At 42.6% G+C, this 21,185-nt stretch overlaps 1 pseudogene; it reads left to right on the top strand.

The window, feature by feature from the left end:
- The first annotated feature begins 8,193 nt into the window (after positions 1–8,193).
- On the top strand, positions 8,194–14,589 carry LOC134480453 (reticulocalbin-1-like; annotated as a pseudogene).
- Positions 14,590–21,185: the final 6,596 nt, after the last annotated feature.

The raw sequence follows: 21,185 nt of genomic DNA, 5'->3' as shown, positions 1-21,185 counted from the left end.
AGTTTGTTAGAAGTTGAGTTTTGCTTTCCAAAGTTGTGATTTGCCCTGAAGTTATCTGTATTTTGATGCTAATTCCACTGCCCCAAGAACAGCTGCCTAGTCACATACTCAGGACTCAGGTGACTTTCCAAAGTTGTGGCTGTGTTCTGGTGTTACAAGGAGAACTTAAAGATTGTGATTAAGGATTGCCAGTGTTACATTGACTAACTCAAATTTATTTGTAATTAAGAAAAAATCAAACAGATAGAGATTGTTATAAGATTTACGAAGGATTGATGAGGTTTTGAAACTTGTGAGAGCATTACAGCCAGTTTGTTTACTCCAACTGCCATTTCAAGATTGATTCAGATGATTGTTTTTATGCAATTTATTTACGTCCTGGCGATTGTGAGTTTCCATTTCGTGAGCTTGCTTATAATTTTAGAGAGCCCATAAAGTGATATCATTAAAAATTTTTACAAAAGAATGGCTAATAGCCTTATATTATGTAATTTTGTCACTTCTTCAATGTAAGAAGTCAGAACTTTAAATCTTTCAGTGTATATGGAAACTTTTACTACAAACTTTTGCTCTCAAAATAAGCTTTATTATTTGGGGAGTAGCTGTTGCACTACTCCAGAAAAGAATATTTGAAACTAATTTTAAGCTTCTAAGGATATGTTAATTGGCTAAGTACCTCACCTTACCAGAGGACTTAGGTCTTTGTTATCCACATTGGAGATAAAGCTTCAGTTGTGTTAATACAAAATTGTAGGCTAGAGTCATGGAAGTATTTTAAAAAGAAACCTGGTAAAACATCTTATTCCAAACAACAGTTAAATTGGTTATTACAAAATACTGATATTTGGCCTATTACATATACAAATTTTTCAGGCAAAATTGATAATTTTACTCTTTACATGCTTTTGTACTTCCTATATATTTGTGCATACAACCCATAGGAAATGAGCTTACTGTGTTTATAGGTGGTTCAGCTAATGAAAAGGCTACATGTATGATTGGATCACTTGTTTATTCTCTTGAGTTTCTGCTGCTTCAACACAGATTATTAATTACTGTGGTTTAGCCACTGTTTTTAAATCAAGCTTTCAATTCACATACTGATAGCCAATGTATGGCTTGTGGTTTAAAATTGATTTCAATTACTTAATTCTTTACTAGAGACAGGTTTTCTATTTAAAATCAATGAGTGATTTCAGTGTGATTGTCTGACAACTCACTGTCCTTTCAGTGCTCTGGCTCAGACAACTAAACAAAACCATAGACCCAGCTCTTTGAAAATGGTAATGGAGTTAATATGAAAAGAAGAAGACTCCATTTGCTTACTTTCAATTTTCAGCCTCACCCTCCCAACTCAGGGATTTCTAGTACAACTAAATCTAGGCAATATTTACAGGTTTTGACATTTCTAATTAATGCTTATGTTTAGGTAAATAAAGCTGGTGAGGGGCTGAAGAGATGGCTTAGTGGTTAAGAGCACTAAGTACTGTTCCTTAACAGACCATTTAAGAACTCAAACTAGATTGCCTAGACTCCTTAACAAGGGAGGACAATGATACCAGTCAGATTATAGGCCTTACATAGGAACAATTAGTCAAAAAATCTCATTCTTTATATATCCAAAACAATAATGCTAGAAACAATAATTTGGTATACAAGTCAATTTATAAATACAAGTGCTCAGTGTCCTCAATTCAATCCTCAAGGACTTACCTTAATAAATAATATCTTAACTATATCTTAATAAATAAAAAGGGGGAGTTATCCCTGTATGCTAAATAATGCTCCTTTTATTTCAATTTTAAAATTTGGATGCCAAACTTTATGGCACCCTACAACTAGGCATACTTCTGCCTAGGTGAAATAGAAAGATTCACATATTGACATGACCCTGTCCAGATATTGTATATGGGGAAGAGGGAATGTTTGTGTTTTTTCTATAGGATGCTACAAGAGTGTGACAGCTGCCAGAGGTGGTTGCTGAGACTTGCTGATCCTGGTTACATAAAAATTCAGCTCTCCTGGTTCGGGTCCCTGGAGTCATTCCTCTGCCCTGAGAAGAAGATGGAAGATTCCCCCTCATCTTTTGTCATCACAGAGATTTTGGCGTTGCTGCAGTCCGTGTTACCGCTGCGTGTGTCCCGTCCCACTGTGGCCTGCTCTCTGACCCTCTGTGCACTGCTGCTTGCTGTAAAAGACTGGACTCCAGCCGTTGCTGCCCCCCTCATTCCCCTGGTGACTCTTGGTGCCTTAACTGGTGTTGTCATCTTGCAGTCTATACCTTCAGAGGAATGCCACCTGCATAAAGCTGCTGTGGACTGGGGAACTCTGTCCTGGTTATGCAGATCTCAGACATGGTTCCATTGCCTGCTGGTTGTTCCAGAGAAGAATGACTGATCCTGAACTGTCCTGGGAAAGACCTTGACACTTTCGCTGCTATTGTAGCAGCCATTTACTGCTATAGCCATTGTGTCTACAGTGTCTGGAGTTACCCTCCCCCAATCTATGGTTAGAGAAGCACAGTGGGTGAACTTTCCGGAGTAGTTGTTAACAATTGGGAATTCTAAATTTTATTATAGGAGCGGCTTGACTATGACCCTTGCTGGTAACAGCTGAGGTGAACCAGATGAGGTGCCCACTACTTATCTGGAGTGGCTCTGTTTGGTGCAGCCCTATGCTGTGGATTAGTGTTCATGCTATGGTTGGTTTGCAAAATCAGATCTCAACAGAAAAATGACGAGTTCGTTGTCACTCAAGCACTTGTGGCCATTGAACAAGCCCCCCCCCCCCCGCTGAAATTTGGTTATCTATCTTCAAAAATTAGTCGGTATCTGAGTTCTCTGCTCTTGCACCCCATGGATCTGTGGATCCATTGCACTGGGATGAGAGACACTCAATGATTCTTTGATCAGCCCTTCCACATCACTGAGGTTTCCTCATTGCACGCGATAGGGTGATCATGACTTCCCCACTAACTCATTTTCTGGCTGGCCTCTTTTTAGAGTTTGCCCTAGGTCACTTAACAGTTACTGTCACACAGCACTGTGGTATCCATAGATGGGCAACTTTCCTCATGCACAGTACATGGGGCCCGGTGGCGATAGGGTTACCCTTCGACAGATAAGGCTGTGACATAGAGGAACGACCTAAGACAGGAGCCACAGCAGATGGACATAACTGCAGAGACCTAGACCAGCCTAGAAAATAATTTAATATTAATTAATAAAATAATAAGGGGTAGATGTAGAGGGCCGCAATAACATTTGCCACCACAAGATGGCGCTGGCTTCCACTGTGCCCCATGTGGAAAGCCGAGATAGTTTCGCCATTACAAGATGGCGCCAGCCGACTTACTTTCAGGAAGTTAATTGTATGCGCATGTGCAAGAGTACCTTTGTGCCAGGTCTTTGCCCACTCTGGGGCGTGCCTAATGAGATCATGGGTAAGCAACCAATCAGGTGTGGATGCGCCCCGCTATGGTATATATAAGCCGCACCATGCTGGCGCCCCGCCGCCCTCTATTATTAATAAATATAAGCATTTTGGCTACAGAAGGATTCATGTGTTCCCGCGTATTCTTTTTTTTTTTTCTTTTATTAACTTGAGTATTTCTTATATACATTTCGAGTGTTACTCCCTTTCCCGGTTTCCGGGCAAACATCCCCCTCCTCCCTCCCCTACTTTATGGGTGTTGCCCTCCCCATCCTCCCCCCCTTGCCACCCTCCCCCCAGCAATCTAGTTCACTGGGGGTTCAGTCTTAGCAGGACCCAGGGCTTCTCCTTCCACTGGTGCTCTTACTAGGATATTCATTGCTACCTATGAGGTCAGAGTCCAGGGTCAGTCCATGTATAGTCTTTAGGTAGTGGCTTAATCCCTTGAGGCTCTGGTTGCTTGGCATTGTTGTACATATGGGGTCTTGAGCCCCTTCAAGCTCTTCCAGTCCTTTCTCTGATTCCTTCAACGGGGGTCCTATTCTCAATTCAGTGGTTTGCTGCTGGCATATGCCTCTGTGTTTGCTGTATTCTGGCTGTGTCTCTCGGGAGAGATCTACACCCTGCTCCTGTCGGCCTGCACTTCTTTGCTTCATCCATCTTGTCTAATTGGATGGCTGTATATGTATGGGCCATATGTGGGGCAGGCTCTGAATGGGTGTTCCTTCTGTGTCTGTTTTAATCTTTGCCTCTCTATTCCCTGCCAAGGGTATTCTTGTTCCCCTTTTAAAGAAGGAGTGAAGCATTCACATTTTGATCATCCGTCTTGAGTTTCATTTGTTCTAGGCATCTAGGCTAATTCAAGCATTTGGGCTAATAGCCACTTATCAATGAGTGCATACCATGTGTGTTTTTCTGTGATTGGGTTACCTCACTCAGGATGATATTTTCCAGTTCTGACCATTTGCCTACGAATTTCATGAAGTCATTGTTTTTGATAGCTGAGTAATATTCCATTGTGTAGATGTACCACATTTTCTGTATCCATTCCTCTGTTGAGGGCATCTGGGTTCTTTCCAGCTTCTGGCTATTATAAATAAGGCTGCAATGAACATAGTGGGCACGTGTCTTTTTTATATGTTGGGGCATCTTTTGGGTATATGCCCAAGAGAGGTATAGCTGGATCCTCAGGCAGTTCAATGTCCAATTTTCTGAGGAACCTCCAGACTGAGTTGTACTTTCCAGAATGGTTGTACCAGTCTGCAATCCCACCAACAATGGAGGAGTGTACCTCTTTCTCCCCGCATCCTCACCAGCATCTGCTGTGACCTGAGTTTTTGATCTTAGCCATTCTCACTGGTGTGAGGTGAAATCTCAGGGTTGTTTTGATTTGCATTTCCCTTATGACTAAAGATGTTGAACATTTCTTTAGGTGTTTCTCAGCCATTCGGCATCCCTCAGCTGTGAATTCTTTGTTTAGCTCTGAACCCCATTTTTTAATAGGGTTATTTGTCTCCCTGCGGTCTAACTTCTTGAGTTCTTTGTATATTTTGGATATAAGGCCTCTATCTGTTGTAGGATTGGTAAAGATCTTTTCCCAATCTGTTGGTTGCCATTTTGTCCTAACCACAGTGTCCTTTGCCTTACAGAAGCTTTGCAGTTTTATGAGATCCCATTTGTCGATTCTTGATCTTAGAGCATAAGCCATTGGTGTTTTGTTCAGGAAATTTTTTCCAGAGCCCATGTGTTCCAGATGCTTCCCTAGTTTTTCTTCTATTAGTTTGAGTGTGTCTGGCTTGATGTGGAGATGCTTGATCCACTTGGACTTAAGCTTTGTACAGGGTGATAAGCATGGATCTATCTGCATTCTTCTACATGTTGACCTCCAGTTGAACCAGCACCATTTTCTGAAAATGCTATCTTTTTTCCATTTGATGGTTTTGGCTTCTTTGTCAAAAATCAAGTGCCCATAGGTGTGTGGGATTATTTCTGGGTGTTCAATTCTGTTCCATTGGTCTATTTGTCTGTCTCTGTACCAATACCATGCAGTTTTTATCACTATTGCTCTGTAATACTGCTTGAGTTCAGGGATAGTGATTCCCCCTGAAGTCCTTTTATACTGAGGATAGTTTTAGCTATCCTGGGTTTTTTGTTATTCCAGATGAATTTGCAAATTGTTCTGTCTAACTCTTTGAAGAATTGGATTGGTATTTTGATGGGGATTGCATTGAATCTGTAGATCGCTTTTGGTAAAATGGCCATTTTTACTATATTAATCCTGCCAATCCATGAGCATGGAAGATCTTTCCATCTTCTGAGGACTTCTTCAATTTCTTTCTTCAGAGTCTTGAAGTTCTTATTGTACAGATCTTTTACTTGCTTAGTTAACGTCACACCGAGGTACTTTATATTATTTGGGTCTATTATGAAGGGTGTCGTTTCCCTGATTTCTTTCTCGGCTTTTTTCTCTTTTGTGTAGAGGAAGGCTACAGATTTATTTGAGTTGATTTTATACCCAGCCACTTTGCTGAAGTTGTTTATCAGCTTTAGTAGTTCTCTGGTGGAACTTTTGGGATCACTTAAATATACTATCATATCATCTGCAAATAGTGATATTTTGACTTCTTCTTTTCCGATCTGTATCCCCTTGACCTCCTGTTGTTTTCTGATTGCTCTGGCTAGAACTTCAACAACTGTATTGAATAAGTAGGGAGAGAGTAGGCAGCCTTGTCTAGTCCCTGATTTGAGTGGTATTGCTTCAAGTTTCTCTCCATTTAGTTTAATGTTAGCAATTGGTTTGCTGTATATGGCTTTTATTATGCTTAGGTATGGGCCTTGAATTCCTATTCTTTCCAGGACTTTTATCATGAAGGGTTCCTGCGTATTCTTGCTGGCGAGAGACAGCGCGGGACAGAGTCACCACACCCGGGATAAGAACACAGAAGCCACAGATGACAATGCCAAATGGACTCCCTCCTGAAATTATGGACCCATTAAAATTGAGGTTTAGCCTAACCTTAGGCCATTCCACTCACTGCCCATCTGCCTGAGTTTTATGTTTGCTCCGAGTAAAAGATCAGAGTGTAGCGCCAAATATCCTCATGATTGGACTTGGAAATTCAGGAAGAATGATATTGGAGAAGGGATGGCCATGTGGTTACAATGTGGTAACTAGTTTCTGACCAGGAACCTCATCCTTAGCCAATGGGGACTTCAAGGCCAGGCCTCCTGCTTGTTCCAGTGCAGGCTAAGACTTCAGGGTCAGGCCAGCTCCTGAGCCCCACACAGGGCTGCCTGCATGCCCTTGTGACTGCATTAGAGCCAGAGTGCTCTCTGCCCAATCCCCTTCTCTCCTCTTTGTCACAGCCATTGTCCCCAAGAGCACTTTTCAAATACCTTTATATATCTATCTCAATCTCAAAGTCAGGTTCCCAGAGAATCAATCCCTATAGCTGACCATGAATGAGGATTCACTGTGTGTGTGTGTGTATATATATAATGTTTTAGAACACAGAATGGGGATTCTTGGTGAAAGCTTCATGGACATGTATGTTTGCTAGATCTCTTTGCACTGGGATCTTTCCACATGACTTAGATATCCTTGCCATGGGGTCATTACCCGTCACCTTGCCATTTCACTTTTGTTTTTCTTTTCGATGCTACTGCTGTTTGACATAAGATCCAAGGATGAACTTCCATAATGGGTTATGGTTTCAGACTTGATTTACAGCCATGTGGCCCTCCGGTTGCTTCCTTTTGATCCTAGAGGTTGATTAATCTTTCCAGCAAGGCTTCCAGTACTTGATAGGATTGTGCTACATGCTGTCAGAGCAGAGTTATACAGAATTTATATGCTGGCCTTCCTCTGATGGTGCTTACCCTTGACTAGTCCTCAAACAGGGCAGCGTTTGGATAAAAAAACACTGCAGGCAAAGAAATCATATATGTGGGTCTACCCCTGGCTCTGTGAGAAATGAAAGAGGAATATGTCTTGGCTTACTGGTAGTCTTATCCCAAGTCTAGGGAAGGGGACTCCCAGAGATCACGAAGCCTTCTCCTCATCCATCATAGTCTGTATAGCCTGTGGCTTTCATTTGGTCGGTGTGATGACCTTAAAATGTTTCAGGTATTTCTGCCATGTTATGTCTGAATTATTTTTAATATTGCTGTGACCCTTTTCTAGCTTCTAGATGTAGATACATTAACTGATTAGAAGGTTTTATTTTTAAAGATTTATTTATTTATGTACATGAACACTCTGCGAGTGTGCCTGCATGTCAGAAGAGAGATTCAGACAGAAGAGGGCATTGGATCCCACTACAGATAGTTGTTGGTCACCATGTGGTTGCTGGGAATTGAACTTGGGAGCACTGGAGAAGCAGCGCTCTTAACCACCAAGCCATCTCTCCAGCCTGATAAAAAAGATTTTAAATTTCATTCTTTTCGTGTTTGTTTGCAATCTTTCTTCTTGAGAACACTGTGATGGAATGTCCAAATGGTAATTAGTGGCGGTTGGTAGAAGGAGCCATATGTGTGATGCTGCCATATGTGTGAGGGGCTGGCAACAAGGTGCAGACCCAAGACCATGGCCCCCTGCCCTGAGTCTCGCCTGCTGGATGTGGGCTCTCAGCCCCATCAGGATGCCTTCAGGTGAGGACAGCAGGTGGTGGCTTGTGCCCTGCTGAACCGGCCTAGGAGAGTGGCAACCACAATCGCCATGTCCAAGCCTCAAGCCTGGGGCAGCTGGAAGCTCCGGAGGCGATGGCCTCGGTTAGGTCACGGTGGGCCTGGGGGCCGCAGACGGCGCCCTGGCCTCCGCCGAGCCCTGAGCGGGGACTGACTGGCCTGAGCGGAGCCGGGAGGTCCGCACCACGCGCCTCCCCGTGTCGCACCTCCTGGTGTTCCTGCACCGCGGAGTGGGCACACGTGTCCTTCCCACCCCGCCGTAGGACCGCGCCCGAGCCCGGCCTCAGGGCACGCGGAGCTCGTGGGTGAGCGCGGGGACTGAGGGGCCCGGGCGGGCGCGTTATATTTGGCGCACGCAGCAGCGCGTGTGCCTGGGCGAGTTTTCCTTCCGCGGGTGCCGGCAGCCAGGGCGCCGCCGCCCAAGCTGACTCCTCTCTCTCTCCCGCTCCGACCCCGGTAGGGCCCAGAGGTGATTCTGCCTGCACGATGTCCTCCTTCCTGGAGACGAGCTCTTCCCAGGCGCCACGTCGCGAACAAAAAGAGAAAAGAAAAAAAAGAAAAGAAAAATCAGAAGAAGCTGACAGAGAAGGGGGCGGTAACCGCGTTGGGGGTCACCTCGGCCACGGGAGGGCGCGCTAAGACAGTGGCGGTGTTTCCAAGGGCGACTCCACCCGGCAGTTTCCAGGGAAGAAGCCGAGGCTAGTCCTGCCAGGGGACCTGGAGGCCTGGCGCCCGCGCGGACCCCTGCCCGACCTCCGGTCTGGTCCCCAGAGACAGCAAGCCTCAAGGAGGGCGGGCTGCACCTTAAGAGCAGCATCATCAAGGTAGGTAGGAGACCAGCGCCCGTCCTTAGGCTCCTTCTGGGCCCCCCCACCCCCGCCCTGGGAAAGCAGTGGCAGAAGGAGGCAATGCAAAGTGAGCCCATTGGGTAGGGGAAGGGAGGGTTCAGGCATGGATGGAGAGCTGAAGCAGGGATTGGAAAGCCTATGGCATTGGGAAAGAGTGGAGAGGTGCTCTGGAGTGTGCATGAGAGCTGTGCTCTGACATCCCCAGAGCAACTTGGGGCTGTCACACCTCTCCAGATGACTTGGAATTAAATGGCCTCTACCTGCCAGGGCAGGACAGGCATTTCAGAGGCAGCTTAGCCTGGTGGCACACTCCCTGTAATGTTTCCATTGTATGTTAAAGGACAGGGATCATGGGAAAATATTTCCTTAAAACCTCAGGCAGTGAATGTATTATTTAATAGATTTCTTCTGTTCTACTTTGTAATTGGTTGCCCCTTGCAAGAGATTGTATTTGGAGGATGTAAAATACCCTCCTTCAATTACTCGGAGAAAGGGAACATAAACCGAGATTTCCTCTTTTTTAGCCTCCAAAGCTCTGAGAGATTACAGTTCTGCATAATTTAATTCTCTCCTACCTGCTATGAGCAGGCCTCCAGATCAGCAAGTTCCTTTGGAATGGTTTTGCTTGTTTTTGTTTATTTTCCATGGTGCTGATTAGAAAGTCATGAATTGTTTTGTGAATTTTAAATTTCAAGAGGTGGCACCCAGAGTTTATGGTGGTTTCCTTCACACATTGCAGTGTAGTTGCAGCATAAAAAAAAAATACTTCTTGTGACAAGAAGTGGAAAAAGAAAGTTGATGAGCTAAGAAAAGAAGAGCCTTGAGCCGGATCAACATTTGGCTTCCTCAAATATGGAGCAAGCATGGAATGTGGCTTTTTCAGAATCGAGGGGGTTTTTAGGATTGGGCAGTGAGTGCTGTGTGGTGCTAAACCGTCCCTTTTGTGGCTGACAACCCTTAGGAGAAGGTCAGAATGTGCCAACAGCACAGAGTGGGCACTGGTGGTGTTTGAACTCAGAAGTGCTCAGGAACTGTGAAAGTTTCTCTGTTATCACCCTGGAGCCATCTAGTGAAATAGACCACTGTGATGCTGTGTAAGAGGCCATTGTGAGGGCTGCAGAGATGGCTCAGTGGGTAAGAGCACCAAGTGTTCTTCCAGAGGTCCTGAGTTCAAATGCCAGCAACCACATGGTGGCTCACAACCATCTGTAAGGAGTACTGATGCCCTCTTCGGTTGTGTCTGAAGACAGCTGCATTGTCTCACATATAAATAAATAAATCTTACAAAAGATTGTCATCTACTGCAGTTTCTATGTGGACAGGGCACAGTTAAAGGGCTTAAAGATCAAGTACATTGCCTGTCTTTAAAGATCAAGTGTATCATCTAACTTTTAAACCAAGAAATGTAGTGTCTTTTTTGCTGCTTGTGTAGCTTTTAGTGATGTATCTTTTCTCCTAGTACGACCTTTGTTTCCATGATAGTTGTTTTCAAGTATATATGATTATCGCTCCTATTTGCAGAGCTATTCAATATTTTCATTGGTTAAATATTTGTGGTGAATTTACATTGTGATATCAGTAAAATGCTATGTGAAAATTTTAGAGAATATACCGGTTTGGGTAATTTTAATAACCTTTCCCCTCAAGTGGTGGCCTGTTTTCACATTGAAAAGACTGGAATTCATTACCATCCATAGTAGGATTGATAGGGAAGCACAATGGACAGCAACAGTGTTGTTCCCTTTGACAGTTGTGGGAGCCAGAAAGAAGTGTGACTTGCTTTTTGTGATTTACCAAATCAAGACTCAGTATCATTACTATAGAAGCCCATGGAAAAAATGATGAAGTTTTCAGAAATCACCAGTTGAAGAAATGGTGGTGGTTTTGCTTATATTGAATTCTGAGTTTCAAAGTTATGTTTCATTTTTCTTTATTCCTTAATGAGGCTTTTTATTAAGTTTTTTAATCACCATTACACACTTAGATGCACAGTGCTAGGATGGTAGTAGGTGCTCATTAAATCACTGATCATTGGGGAGGAGGAATGATAAGAAAGTATGTATTTTCTGTAAGTTCTGTTAGTTTTGGGAACAGGTGGTTTTAGGTTTACCATCATACTTTGGTATCTTGTCCCACATAAGACAACTTGACAGAACCCCCTTTCTGGCCATTATGTTCAACTTATTTTTCTCTTAATCATTCTTGAAAATCATGGAAGTAGTGTGGAAAATTGATTGTACCTGCAGTATAGCAAAAAAGCCCAGTCTAGATAGGAAGCAGTTATGTTTCTCCATGAGCTGATGTCTTAAAACATCTAGATTTTAGGAATTTGGTGTTGTGTTTTCAAACATACATCTTACAGCATACAGATAACATCGTGATAGAATAAAGGAATCTTTTGATTTACCACCAAATTCCCTAAAGCAATGACTACTGCACAGCTCTCTTGGCCATATGAATAGCCGAAATTATATTTCACTCTTTTAAAGAAATAATGAAAGCACTTAAGGTTAAAGAGGAGCCCATGGGAAAAGTTTGCTGTGGTGTTTCTCTTTGGTTTCTTGTGCTCTTTCTAGAGAATGACTTTAAGAAGTCAGGGCGACCGGTCAGGTGGTCAGTGTGGTCAGGCAGTCATGAGCAGATGGTTAAGCGATGTGCTAGGGCCCCATAGGCCAGTGAGCCCAGCTGAGAAGCAGAATCTAGCCAGTGAGCCTAACTGAATAGCAGAGGCTAGACAGTGAACCTGACTGAAGAGCAGAGGCTAGCCAGTGAGCCAAGCTGAAGAGCAGAGGCTAGCCAGTGAGCCTAGCTGAAGAGCAGAGGCTAGCCAGTGAGCCTGACTGAAGAGCAGAGGCTAGCCAGTGATCCCAGCTGAAAAGCAGAGTCTAGGCAGTGAGCCAGGCTGAAGAGCACAGGCTAGCCTGTGAGTCTGACTGAAGAGCAGAGGCTAGCCAGTGAGCCAGGCTGAAGAGCAGAGGCTAGCCAGTGAGCCTGACTGAAGAGCAGAGGCTAGTCAGTGAGCCTAACTGAAGAGCAGAGGCTAGCCAGTGAGCCTGACTGAAGAGCAGAGGCTAGCCGGGAACCTGACTGAAGAGCACAGGGTAGACAGTGAGCCTGACTGAAGAGAACAGGCTAGCCAGTGAGCCTGACTGAAGAGCAGAGGCTAGCCAGTGAGGCTGACTGAAGAACAGAGGGTAGCCAGTGAGCCTGACTGAAGAGCACAGGTTAGCCAGTGAGCCAGGCTGAAGAGCAGAGGCTAGCCAGTGACCCTGACTGAAGAGCAGAGGCTAGCCAGTGAGTCTGACTGAAGAGCAGAGGCTAGCCAGTGAGCCAGGCTGAAGAGCACAGGCTAGACAGTGAGCCTGACTGAAGAGCAGAGGCTAGCCAGTGAGCCTGACTGAAGAGCACAGGCTAGCCAGTGAGCCAGGCTGAAGACTGAAGAGTAGTGATTTTAACCTTTATTTATAAGTTCTTCCGTTTTCCTAGAATTTCTACAAAGGTTTGCCGCCATAAAGTTTGACTTATAAGGTTCTCCTTGCTCTCTTCTTCTTATCTCCTTTCCTCTTGCTCTTATGACACAATAATTCCCTTACTCTCAATGCCTTACTCTCAACGCTATGCCTTTACTTCTAAGTTCTTCTTGAGTTCTGTTCTCTTCAGTTCAGTTCTGTCTAAAAAGCTTTCTCTCTCTTTGTCCTCAGCATTTGTATATCTTTCTGAACACAGCATCACATGGTGAAAAGTTCACCACAAGTTTGCACAGGAATTCAAATCATAAGTTGGATAATCAGTTTACGACAGAGAATGTTTACATGCATATCCATGAAGAGTAATCATCAGGATAAACTGTCACCATCTGTCACTGGCTCTGCATGTTCATGGAGAGTTAAAAGCTGTAATTTTTATGAGAAAAGAATAAGTGAAATTGCCTATAGGCAAATCCAGTCAATTATTTACGTTCAGTCCTTGCACCTATAGTAAATCATTAGTTCTCTTTTAATGAACTTTTGTTAATTGCTTTATACCCTCTTAGATTGGGTTCTAATTTGTAGATGCCTGCTTGGTATTGCAGAAGCAATTCACTCGTGAAAGTTTAAGAAGGAAGAGTTCTCAATGCAATTTTGATTACCAGAAAAAACATAATAGCTGTCCCATTATAAAGGAGCTTAAAATTACTAATCTAATTTTAGGAATTCTTATAGAACCATCATAAGAATTAAGAAATCATCTCTTTGTCTGTACATCATCAGGCCAAGACAATACATCTTCGCTGCTCTGTGGTGATCTGCTCAAAAGAGTGGGGTAAAGAGGATGACAAATACAGAGGCAGATATTTGCAGCCAACCATTCAGCTGAGAGCAGGGTCCCCAATGGAGGAGTAAGAGAAAGGATTGAGGGAGCTGAAGGGGTTTACAGTGCCATAAGAACAACACTAAGAAACACCCAGAGTTCCCAGGACCGAAACCACCATCCAAAGAGTACACATGGACAGACCCATGGCTACAGCTGCATATGTAGAAGAGGATGGCCTTCTTGGGCACAAATGGGAGGAGAAGCCCTTGGTCTTGTCAAGGCTTGATGCCCCAGTGTAGAGGAAACCAGAACAGGGAGGCAGATAGGCCTGGGTGTTTGGGTGGGTGTGGTAACACCCTCACAGTAGAAGGGGGAGGGGGTTTTATAAGGGGTTTTGTGGAAACCAGGAAAATGGATAACATTCGAAATGTAACAAAAGCCCTCTCTGGGGAAGGGACAGCGGATAAGCTGCTCTGAGCCCCTACTTCCCTGCTGCCTCCCTTTGATCGCGACTGTGGTGCATGGTGTCAGCCTGGGACTCTCCATGGGCTGCTGCTGGCACTGGTCCTGGCGTTCATGCCAAGAGCATGATGAGCAAGGAGCACATGGTTTGTCCCGATTCAGAGCAGGGCGAGTGGCCACCAGAGAATAAGCACAGCTTCCTGTACGATCATGAGGTCTTCCTGGGCAAGGAGGACTCCAAGACCTTTGATAGCTAATCCTGGACGAGAGCAGGAGAGGCTGGGGAAAATTGTTGATCCAATTGACAGTGATGAAGGCAGCCTTGTTACTACTGAGGATCTGAAAGTGTGGATCAAACAGGTACAGAAAAGATACATCAACCAAAATGTGGCAAAACTCTGGAAGGATTATGATAGGGACATAGATGAAAAATCTCCTGGGAAGATTACAAGCAGGCTACCTATGGCTACTACCTAGGAAACCTTGCTGAATTCCAAGATAGCTCTGATCATCACAACTTTAAAAAGTTGCCTCCACGAGATGAGAGGAGGTTTAAGGCCTTGACGGTGACCTGACAGCTACTCAGGACGGGTTCATTGCTTTTCTACACTAAGAGCATTTAGAACATATGAAGGAGATTGTAGTTCTGGAAACACTGGAGAATATCGACAAGAACGGGGATGGTTTTGTGGACGAGTATGAGTACATTGTGGACATCTTTTTCTCACGAGGACAATTGCCCTGAGACCGACTGGGTTTTGTCTGGGGAGCAGTTCAATGATTTCCCAGATCTGAACAAGGATGGGAAACTGGATTAGGATGAGATTCACCATTGGATCCTCCCTCAGGACTATGACCATGCACAGGCTGAGGCCCAGCATCTGGTGTATGAGTCAGATAAAAAAAGGATGAGATGCTGACCAAGGAGGAGATTCTAGACAACTGGACCATGTTTGTGAGAAGCCATGCCACCAATTACAGGGAAGATCTTACCAAAAATCATGATGATCTTTGAAAGAAACTCATCCTCATGTGGCCAACAGTCACATGCTTTCTATTCTGGCCGATTGCTATATTTGTCAAGTATATAGCAGTTGTGTCTCTAAACAATAAGAAAGCTTTCTAAAGCTCAAAAAATCATGCATTACACCACAAACAATAGTAGTAGGAGATTTAAACACGCCACTTTCATCAATGGACAGATCAGGGAAATAGAGATTAAACAGAGACACAGAAAGACTAACAGGTTATGAAACAAATGGATTTAACATATATTTATAGAACACTCCACCCTAAAACCAAAGGATATACCTTCTTCTCAGCATCCCATTGTACCTTCTCCAAAATTGACCATATAATCGGTCACAAAACCGGCCTCAACAGATACAGGAAGGTAGAAATAATCCCATGCCTCATATCAAAAAACCACGGACGAAGGCTGCTGATCAATAACAACAAATAGGACAGAAAGCCCACATATACATGGAAATTGAAGTCAATGACAACTTGGTCATGGCAGACATAAGAAAGAAATTAAAGACTTCTTAGAATTTAATGAAAATGAAGATACAACATACCCAAACTTATGGGACACATAAAAGCAGCGCTAAGAGGAAAACTCATAGCTCTGTATGCCTGCAAAAAGAAACAGGAGAGAGCATATGTCAGCCGCTTGACAGCACACCTAAAAGCTCTAGAAAAAATTAAATAAACCCTAGAGGAGTAGAAGGCAGGAAATAATGAAACACAGGGCTGAAATCAAATAAGAAGAAACAAAACCAAGTATCAAAAGAATCAGCAAACCCAGGAGCTGGTTCTTTGAGAAAATCAACAAGATACATAAACGCTTAGCCATATTAACCAGAGGTCACAGAGAGTGTATCCAAATTAATAAAATCAGAAATAAAAGGGAGACATAACAACAAAATCTGAAGAAATTAAAAAGATCATCAGATCCTACTACAAAAACATATATTCAACAAAACTGGAAAATGTGGAGGAAATGGACAATTTTCTATACAGATACCAGGTACCACAGTTAAATCAGGAACAAATAAACCATCGAAACAACCCCATAACTCATAAAGACATAGAAACTGCTATTAAACATCTCCCATCCAATAAGAGCCCAGGACCAGATGGATTTAGTGCAGAATTCTATCAGACCTTCATAGAAGACTTCATACCAATACTGTCCAAACTATTCCGCAATATGGAAACAGACTGAGCACTACCAAACTCCCTCTATGAAGCCACAATTACTCTTATACCTAAACCACACAAGGATACAACAAAGATAGAGAAATTCAGACCTATTTGATTTATGAATATTGATCAAAAATGCTCAATAAAATTCTTGCAAACTGAATCCAAGAACACATCCAAACAATCATCCATCATGGTCAAGTAGGCCTCATGGCAAGGATGCAGGGATGGTTTAATATACGGAAGTCCATCAACGAAATTCATCATATAAACAAAGTCAAAACCACATGATCATTTCATTAGATGCTGAGAAATCATTTGACAAAATTCATTACCCTTTCATTAATAAAGTCCTGGAAAGATCAGGAATTGAAGGCCTGAATCTAAATATAGGAAAATGCAAAATACATCAAACCTGTACCTAACATCAAACTAAACTTAGAGTATTGAAGGAATCCCACTAAAATCAGGGACTAGACTAGGCTGCCCACTCTTTCCCTACTTAAGTACAATATGGTACTTAACGTCCTAGCCATAGCAATCAAACAATGAAAGTAGGTCAAAGGGAAAAAATTAGAAGGAATGAAGTCAAAACACTAATATTTGAAGATGATATGATAGTCTACTTAAGCAACACCAAAATTTTACCAGAGAACTACTTAACGTGATCAACAACTTCAGCAAACTGTCCGAGTATAAAATTAACCCAAACAATTCAGTAGTCTTCCTCTATTCAAAGGGTAAACAGGCTGAGAAAGAAATTAGGGAAATGACACCCTTCACAATAGTCCCAAATAATAAAAAATAACTTGCTGTTACTTGAACCAAGCAAGTAAAAAATCTGTATGACAAGAACTTCAAATCTCTGAAGAAATTGAAGAAGGTCTCAGAAGATTGAAAGATCTCCCATGCTCATAGATTGGCAGGATGAATATGGTAAAAAATGACCATTTTGTCAAAGGCAATCTACAGATTCAATGCCATCACCAACAATATTCATACATAATTCTTTATAAAGGTAGAAAGTGCAATTTGCCGTCATTTGGTTAACATAAAACCCAGGATAGCAAAACTATACTCAACAATAAAAGAACTTCTGGGGGAATCACCATCTCTGACCTCAAGCAGTATTACAGAGCAATAGTTTGTATGGTATTGGCATACAGACAGGCAGCTCAGTGGAACATAATTGAAGACACAGAAAAGAACCCACACACCTATGGTCATTTGATCTTTGACAAAGGAGGTAAAACATCCAATGGAAGAAAGATAGTATTTTTAACAAATGGTGCTGATTCAACTGGAGGTCAACATGTAGAAGAATGCAAGTTGACCCATTCTTATTACCCTGTAAAAAGCTTAAGTCCAAGTGGATCAAGGACCTCCACATCAAACCAGATACACTAAAAGTAATGGATAAGAAGTAGGGAAGAGTCTAGAAGACATGAGCACTAAGGAAAATTTCCTGAACAAAATACCAATGGCTTATGCTTTAGGATCAAGAATCGACAAATGGGACCTCATAAAACTGAAAAGCTTCTGTAAGGCAAAGGACAGTGTCATTAGGACAAAAAGGCAACCCAGAGATTGGGAAAAAATCTTTACCAATCCTGCATCGGATGGAGGGCTAATATCCAAAGTATACACAAAACAGAAGAAGTTAGAGTACAGAGAGCCAAACACCCCTGTTAATAAATGGGGTTCGGAGCTAAAGAAAACATTCTCAGCTGAGGAATATAGAATAGCTGAAAAGCACCTAAAAAATGCTCAATATCCTTAGTCATCAGAGAAATGCAAATCAAAACAACCCTAAGAATCCACCTCACAACAGTCAGGATGTCTAAGATCAAAAACTCAGGTGACAGCAGACACTGGCGAGGATGTGGAGAAAGAGGAACACTCTTCCATTGTCGCTGGGATTGCAAACTGGTACAAGAACTCTGGAAATCAGTCTGAACGTTCCTGGAAAATTGGACATTGCACTACCTGAGCACACAGCTATACCTGTCCTGGGCATATACTCAAAAGATGCTGCAACATACAACAACACATATGATCCACTATGTTCATAGCAGCCTTATTCATAATAGCCAGAAGCTGGAATGAACCCAGATGCCCTTCAACAGAGGAATTTATTCGAAAAATGTGGTACATCTACACAATGGAGTACCACTCAGCTATCAAAAACAATGACTACGTTCAATTCATAGGCAAATGGAAAGAACTAGAAAATATCATCCACAGTGAGGTAATCCAATCACAGAAAAGCACACATGATATGCTCTTGGGAGCGATGGCCTTGAAGCCCTCCATTATTGATGTTATTATTATGGTTAGCATTAAGTATGACTGGGTTCATGGAAAATCCCCAGCCAGCTGCAGAAGACTAATACAAATGTGGTGGTCAATATGAATAATCATATGATAACGTGTGATGTTAAGATACCCAATGTGATGACCTGTAACCTTTCTGAAAAAACAACATCCTGTTGACTAATAGATATTACAAACCTGTGAGTTTTCTGACAACCTGTCAACATCAGCCGATTCCCTGACCACACGAATATTGTGTCCTTGGTGTGGGTAAATTTTCTTACTTCTCTCCTCTCTGTTACCCTTTTTATGGTACAAATTCAGCCTTGGGGAAAAATAAAATTGTCACCTTGATAAGACTCTTGTCTTGGCGTCCTTCTTCGCGTCTCTTGTCCCCCATTCTCTTCCAGGTACTCAGCACCCCTCATTGACAGTATGCACTCATTGATAAGTGGATATTGACCAAAACCTCAAATTACCCAAGATGCAATCAACAGATCTCAGGAAACTCAAGAAGAAGGATGACCAACGTGCAGATGCTCCTACTCCTTCTTAAAATGGGGAACAAAAATATCCATAGGAGGGGATATGGAGGCCAAATCTAAAGCAGAGACCAAAGGAACAGCCATTCAGAGTCTGCCCCATATGTGGCCCATATATATACAGTCACCAAAACTAGGTAAGACTGATGAAGCTAAAAAGTGCTTACTGAAAGGGACCGGATATACATCTCCCCTGAGAGACACATACAGGGCATGTCAAATAAAGAGGTCAGTGCTGGCAGTAAACTGCTGAACTGAGAACAGGACACCCTTTATGGGAATTAGAGGAAGGATTCAAAGAGCTGAAGGGCTTGCAACCCCATAAGAACAGCAATGCCAACCAAATAAACCACTAGCAAAAGACTATACATGGACTGACCCAGGGGTCCAACTGCATATGTAGGAGAGAATAGCCTTGCTGGGGCACCTGTGGAAGGGGAAGCCCTTGTTCTTAACAAGGTTGGACCCTGAGTGCAGGGAAATGTCCGGGAAGGGGTTTCTAAGTGGCATGGATTGGGGGAGCATACATATGGGAGAGGGCACGGCAGGGGGGCTTATGTACCAAAAGCTGGGAAAGGGAATAACGTTTGAATAAAACATATATATCTATTAAAAAAACTGAAATTTAAAAAAATGATACTAGTACCAAAAAATAATCAAAAAAATGTGAATAAGTAAGATTTTTTAGGTTTTGGAAAAAGATGAATGCCAGGTATTTGAAAAACTGTATGACCATGGTAAACACTTTAATATACTTGAGAAATTTTTTACATGTTAATGAACTGCATCTTTTTTTTAATAGTGAATGGAAATACTGTCCCTTCCTGGCTGTGAGTCTAGGTATCCAGATGTAGTGGAATTCATTATTTGTTGAGTCCTGAACCTTTGAGTCTGCTTCTAACTCAGCTTATGCCAAGGACACTAGGCCAAGATGATATCTAAGCCATTGACAAACTATCTACACTAACAATTACAGGTGAAATTCCACCTTGTAAATGGGAGGAGAGGAATAAAAGATACCTTTAAGGATTTAAAAAAGATGAAATGTACCCAAAAAAAATCCAATAAAAAAGTTTAAAATAAAAATAACTTAGGAAATACAAAATACTGGGGAGCCATTCCACAATCATGATGTGTTTCTTCGGTGATAGCTTACAGGTTAATTTACTTCTCTATAACTGTTTTCTAATTTCAAAGTAAGTAATGGCATCATCTGTGGAGTGATGGTGAAAACAAAAGCTTTGCCGAACTTGAATAATCGATCCCTCCTGAGCATGTGCTTAACATTCTAAGCACAGGGAAATTTCCTGAGGGGATTAAAAAACAAAATCCAAACATAAAACAGGAACAACAACGATTTAAAAACATTCTGCACGCTGGGTATGAAGGCATGTTACAACTTTAATCAGCTTTGTAGGTATTTCTAATAAACACACAAGAAACAAAAATCCCATCACAGTCCTAGTAGGTGCATCCAACAAAGGAGAGCTGTGAGGTAGTCCCTGCTACTTCTTTCCCCAGATACCCCTGGGCCTCAGGCCTGCACCCAGTGAGCTGGACCAAGAGCAGCCAGGTTGAAATTCCTGCTGCCATGGCAGGATTCTGCAGGAACATTTCCCTTTGACAACAAGGAACCTGTGTGGAGGAGACCTCTTGGTGAGTCCTCAAAGACTCTACATGTCCTATTCTACAGGGAGAAGCCCTGGCAGGTCTTTGACCAAGGCCAGCCAGTTGTTTGGGGAAGTCTGTGGTCCTGTGGCAGAGGGCGAGGAATGGCAGAAAGAATGGCAGCTCCACTGAGAGCAAAGGATAACCCTTCTAGGCCTATGACCTCCTAATTAATTTATCTTTTCACCTGAGCCCTATTCACATTTTCTTACTATCATACAACTGTGATCTTGATGAGCAGCTGGGCTCTTGTTTTCTTAATCAGTTCTTTGTTGTCACAGACGTTTTTAACTTTCTCCAGCCCCTGAGACTTATTCATACCTTCTGTATGCAGTAGGACCCTTGGTGGGACTGTCATCTCAAAAATTAGAAGGTTCGGTAATCCAAAAGATTGGACTCCAGTTTACCTCAGGCCAGGAAAGAAGTCAGCCACCATTAGTAAAAGAGCAAGGGAAAAATTACATAGGAAAAACAAGTGGCTTAATCAGTAGAAAAGATCCTCAACTTCTAAGGCCCGCACATCTGCACCCCTCTCTTCTGAGCTTTGTATAGTGATGTTGTATAACTCCAGATGGTAGTAAAAGGCAGAGTTCTTCCCAGAAAGGTCAGACATGATTTTCACTCTTACATCTCTGAGGTGGCTGGCATTATAGCACACATTCATGTTGAATTATTATAACACCTATGATAAGAAGACAGAATCCATATATCACAATGCCAAATAGACTCCCTCCTG

This window comes from Rattus norvegicus, chromosome 9, assembly GCF_036323735.1.
Source record: "Rattus norvegicus strain BN/NHsdMcwi chromosome 9, GRCr8, whole genome shotgun sequence".
Taxonomy (NCBI): Eukaryota; Metazoa; Chordata; class Mammalia; order Rodentia; family Muridae; genus Rattus; species Rattus norvegicus.
This window is presented reverse-complemented; position numbering and strand designations above follow the sequence as displayed.